Consider the following 6000-nt stretch of genomic DNA (forward strand, 5'->3'; position numbering starts at 1 on the left):
TCACCAACTTTTACTCCCACAGGAAGAAAAGTTATTCAAAAGTGGCTGTCGTTGGCTACTCTTTCAAAACTTATGATTACGGTTAGTTTTGAGTTCGGATCAATTTTATGTTTGAGTTAGTTCCAAGTTCTAATAGTTTGAAGTCCAGTCATTTGAATCTAATGCTTGAGGTTTTTGGATATGTAGAGTTATCGCAGATTCGAATCATTTTAAGTTCTCATCATTGCGGGTTTGTGTTATTTCAGATTACTTATTTGGGTCATTTTATGTTCCAGTTATTTTTAATTTAGGTTGTTTTGTATTCAACTTAAACGGATTTCAAGTTGTTGACTTTTTATGATCAAATAGATAAGATTAAATTTGGGTTTAAATTGATCGAGTCGAATTTTATAGTTTAGATCAAATTTGATCATTCTAGATACCGGTATATATTTTATGTATTTAGACAAAATATACTCATAATTATGTTTAAATATATGTATTAAATCCATGAGGTGGATACAACTAGTTTAAGGGGGAAAAAACACACATGCACAAATTTGGAGTCTCAAAAACACCATGGAGATTTCATCTTCTTGAATAAATTACAAGTTTCTTTAATTTTTTTTACCCTACTTCCGAGACCACTCCGCTTTACGGCTCTCTGCCCAGGGATAGCACCAAGGGGGCAGGCAGGGCCCTAACCCCACCCCTCAAATGACAAATTGTTATTTTAGTCCATTAAAGTTTTTAAAAGTATAAGTTAATTTAAAAATAAAAATACACTTTGGCCCTTTGAAGGTGAATTTTTTTTAGTTTAATTCCTTTAAAATTCTAAAATAATTATCATATACAATGATAAAATTATACTTTAAGCTTTTTAAAAGTTTATAATTTAATTTTGATCCCCAAAGATAAATTTTTAGTTTCGTCTCTGCATCTACCTTTTAGACGTGTGTCCATACTCTCAACCCAAAACTTATATAGATAATAATCTCGTGAAGTTGAAATGAAGATGTAGAACAGCTATCGGTATAGTAACACATTCATGTTGAATATGGAAATAAGAAAGTAAGACTTAAAAAGTACGAAGAGCTAGCTAGCAATAGCATGCTATATATTTGACTACCAAGGCTATATTGATTCCATTCACCGCCAAACATCAATAAAAACATGATCTTATACCATATAATTTTCTTGCATGTTTTCCTTCAACAAAGGCCAGGAACAATAGTGTTACATGACAAATACAACCAATAAAATGTTCATTAGATAAATTAAAGATAAAAACAAAAAACAAAAACATATATTATTAATCATGCAATACTCATTCAGTAATAACAAGTATATATGGTGTATGTTTAACATAAAATCATAAGAAATTTAAGGTTGATGAATATAAATCGTTAATAAATGATATTGTGACCGACCCCACTTCTACTAGGTCCAGAATAAGCTCGAACAACCTTCAATGTCTTCACTGTAGTAGGAGTAAATCGATGCTTGAGAGGCCTAGAAGCCTCCACCTCCATTATAAGTGAGAGTATGAGAACAATAATGGCGACCACGAAAACGATACGTTGAAAATTCTTCATCGTTTTCCTTTGATTAAATATCACTGCTAGCTCTTGTGGTTGCTACTGCTAAATCGGTGCTTGGGCTAGTTTGTTACAATTGCTCTCTTGGGGGGTATAAATAGGGGTAGAAGGCAACAAAAGGACCTGTCCTTTTCTGCCTCTTGTTTGAATTATTGAAGAATACTTGAATTTTTATGGATTATTATATTAATATTAAGAAAGAATGTCTAACATTCTTTTGATTTTTTCATGCAACTTGGCGATTTCATATGTAACGGAACTTCAACTCAAATCTTCTTTTCTATATTAAATTATAGCTTCATCGTCAAATTTTTCTTTTTAAGGTCTATTTAGTTTTAATTCCTATATTACGTTGAAATTTAGGATTTAATCATTTTATTTAATTTGATATAAATTTACTTTTATAATGTTATTAGTAAATTTAAATTGATAACATTGTTAGTTCTTGTAGTTAAAGTGATTATGTGAATTTTTTTAAAATATGTAAATTTATTATTGTATATAATTAAAAAGAGTTTACGTTATCACTTTAATTGTAGCAACTAATAGAGTTTTCAATTTAGACCTACTAATAACATTACAAAAGTAAAGTAATCAAATTATGCTAAATTAAGGTAAATAGGTTGTTGGTAAAGGTTAAGGCCTTGGACCTTGAAGGCTTGAGTTTGAGTCCCATCATTTGTGTTTGTGATGTGTGGGTCTTTTTCTATCTTGTACATATTCCTTGTGTAAGTTTTATCTAGTTCATTTTTGGATTTTTTTGGTTTTTCGTTTCGTTCGTTATATATTATATTGGTTAATTCTACATACTATTGTAATTGCTCGGACATGTATTTGTACTTGCAATTGTACTGTCTTGTATTAGTGAAACTTAAAAAAAAAGTAAGTCAAATCACTAACATCTTTTGGGTGTAGTCATAAGATACATTGCACTCCTAATGAGAACGAAAATTTGAACCTTGGAGACAACATTATTAGAAGTAACAATCACGAATCCTAAATATATATCGTAAAGTAGACATGAAAGATACCAAAAAATAAATGGATTAAATCTCAAATTTTAATATATTATAGGATTAAAACCATAATTAGGTCTCTTTTTAATATAAGATAAATAGGTTGAAGAATTATTCCCCCATACAACAAGCAGGCACCCAAGATTATGGCTAAACCTCATAGATTTTGTTTCACATTTTTAATATTGCATCAATCTTCTCACATTACACTTTGGGTAAAGACCAAATTTTACAATAAAATAATATATGGTTATGGATTTGATCCCGTGACCATCAAGGCAAGATGTCAACTGCCGCTGCTGCCTATAGCTGTAGTTTTGGTATAATGGTATATCATTACGTGTGAAACCGCATGTATGAGCCATGTTTTCCAATCCGGCAACTACGGCATGTGGTCAGCTCAGCCGAGGGGGTGGCCAATCATTCTCTGATAGTCTCCGAAGGTTTATTTAATGTGGGACTGTTGCTATTGCAGCTCACAAGCTCTGTTGAGAATGTTGAAATCTATTGTTTATTAAGAGACATGATTTGTGATCTACTTTATATTAGATTTTAGCATCGAATTAACTGAGATTGGAGAATAGTGGCTTACATTTAACAACCTCATGAGTCACGATGGAGGAATAGTAGGTTGAGGCAACATGCAAAATAATGTTGGTAACTTGTATAAATAGTCACTCATTATTAGTTTGTTTTTATTTTTGTCATCTAGGTTTAAAAAATATTTTTTAGTCACTAATGTTGTCGAAATTTAATATTTTAGTCATTCATCCATTAAATCACTAACGAAGTGCTGACATGACCCTTTTTCATTGGCATAATAACAAATTTAGCTCTCCAATATTTACATATTCTATAATTTGGTTGTAATTCTAAAAAAATCAACAAATTTAATCATCAATTTTACACATTATATCAACTTAGCCTTGATTTTTAAAAATTCTAAAATAAATATTAAGAAAAATTCAACAATAAAACAATATTTTTAAAAAAAATCAAGACTAAATTGGCATAATGTGAAAAGTTGAGGGCTAAATTTTAATTTAAAATTTTTAATAATCAAGTATGACTGTATATGTGCATGAGTCTGAGATATGGATTTTCTTATCGAAATTGATATGCTAAGAATGAATGTAACTTGAGATAGTTTATGAATTTACATTGACATTTTGACATGTTGTGACCGAGGAGTAAGGATATGAAATTTGAAACTTATATACAAGAAGCTTATGCTTTGTGTTGACATTAATATGAGAAACTTTGAGTATATGAATTTGTTATGATACACGTCATTAATATGTTATATGTGCTTAATTATGATAAAGTGACCTTGTAAATTTGGTAGAATGGTTAAGATACATTTAGTATGTCAATAAAAGTTGTTTAACGTTGTACGCGTTATATGGAGATTTGGAGCTTGATTTACTACCCCGGTTTGGCATTCCTACGTGGACCAAAGGGAACATTCTCTTTTGAGAACTTTGGTTGTGTTTAGTTGGAGCACTTCTAGTGCAACATTTTTGGTTGTGCTTGTTAGAACGCACATATAGTGTATTGTATGTATATATATGGTTGTATTTGGGTGGATCCTCCAGTGTCCTAGTTCCATTTTACTAAGATTACGGAGGGCCAAAAGTAAGATTTTAAATCCATAAGATGATAAGAATGACAAAATTATGAATATATATATATGCAAAAAGGGAAGTGTAATCTTATAAGATTACATTTATGTTTGAATTGCTTGCTATTTCACCTTTAATATTCCTATGCTATTCATTTATGTTGATCTTGTCCATTGGATAAATTATGAACTTGCTAGCTTCCTCAATAGGCAAGGTAAGTATGATATTTTTCATTTGGACTTATTAAGTATTTATGCTTATCCTAATTTGTTGTTTTTGTGCGTAGATTTTGTACAATTCGTGAAGCCTCACTCAACCTTCGAATCACTACACCATCTTCAAGACTATAAGAATATGAAACTAGGGTATATTTAGATGTGGCATGTACCTAAAGAGTCTATTATGCCATGATTGTAAGTATATATATATATATATATATATGCTTCATGTTACTTTGATCTTTATGTTTGATGTTATTTATGATTGAGCTTAGAAGCTTTGCTTAATGTTTGACTACTCTATCCTCTTTTGATCACTAGTGGGTATCCATGCCTACTCTTCTATTGTCATTGATGATTATGAATTGAAGTGTTTTAAGATGGTTCTAAAGTCATTAACAATTCTTTTGAGTTCATTAAGAAATTTCTATGTTTGAAGTAAGTTGAGAATGGATTTTCGATGTTGCCAAGCACCGTTGAGTCTTACTTTGTGCTTGCATGTTAATGAGATGTTTTGGGAGTCTTTTGGTGTGTTTTCATCTTGTTTTTAGGGTCTCCTGCTTTAAGTATCGAGACTTGCATGTTTTTAGACATATTATTTGCTCTAAGAATATAAGATCTCGAGACACATACCTTACATTTCAAGACATAAAACATCGAACCTAAAAAGTTACAATAAAATAATTAAATCCCGAGACTAACAAATTAAATTTACATTCTACAAGCTAAGTCGGATCGTGACAACTTAATTAACAGGTTTATTTATTTGTATATATCCTATTAATTTACTTCACATATCTTATTCCAAATTAACTAGTGAGACATTGTAAAGAAAGTAAATCAAGTGTAGAAACTGTTTGTGACACGCATTTTTGTCATATAACATATTCAATATAATATATTAATTAAGACAACCTATTGACAAGTGCCACTCCAACTTGCCAGGATTATCCAAGTATTAGTGAAGCCAATCCATCATCCATATAAATCAGGCTGATTTGATTAGCCTATAGGGTTGATTTTTGGTGATATATGTTGGGAAAGATACTCTCCGTACGTATCCATATTACAATTGAATGTGAGTTTATGGTTCCATGTGATATTGGGGATTCTATAGGGTGGACTTTGAGCTTTGAAGCAAGCATTCATTTTCCTCACTTAGCCCTTTCATAAGATGATGGTCAGTCCATGTGTTTACTTGGGCCATTGTCAAACATTCCACAATTAGATAAAATCTTTATGTTATATGCCATAAATGCACATATATCATGTTTCTCTCTCTCTCTTTTTCATTGTTTAAATATAAAGATAACACAATTTTAAATAATAATATAGGTTCTTCAAAAATAAAAATACAGTAGTATTGTTGGTTAAGTCTTAACTCGATTGGTACTGGTATTGTTGCCAATATGCCACTGCAGGAGGACATGAGTTCGAGTGCACTGAAGTGCATTAACCTCCTATTTAAGGGTTGGGAGAAGCTATGGGTAGTTTTAAGTATTGTATCAAAAAGAGAAGATGTGATAAAAACCTATAATGAGATTAATAGGGACTAAATTCACCAAAA

This window comes from Gossypium hirsutum, chromosome D06 (genome assembly GCF_007990345.1).
Source record: "Gossypium hirsutum isolate 1008001.06 chromosome D06, Gossypium_hirsutum_v2.1, whole genome shotgun sequence".
NCBI classification, from domain to species: Eukaryota; Viridiplantae; Streptophyta; class Magnoliopsida; order Malvales; family Malvaceae; genus Gossypium; species Gossypium hirsutum.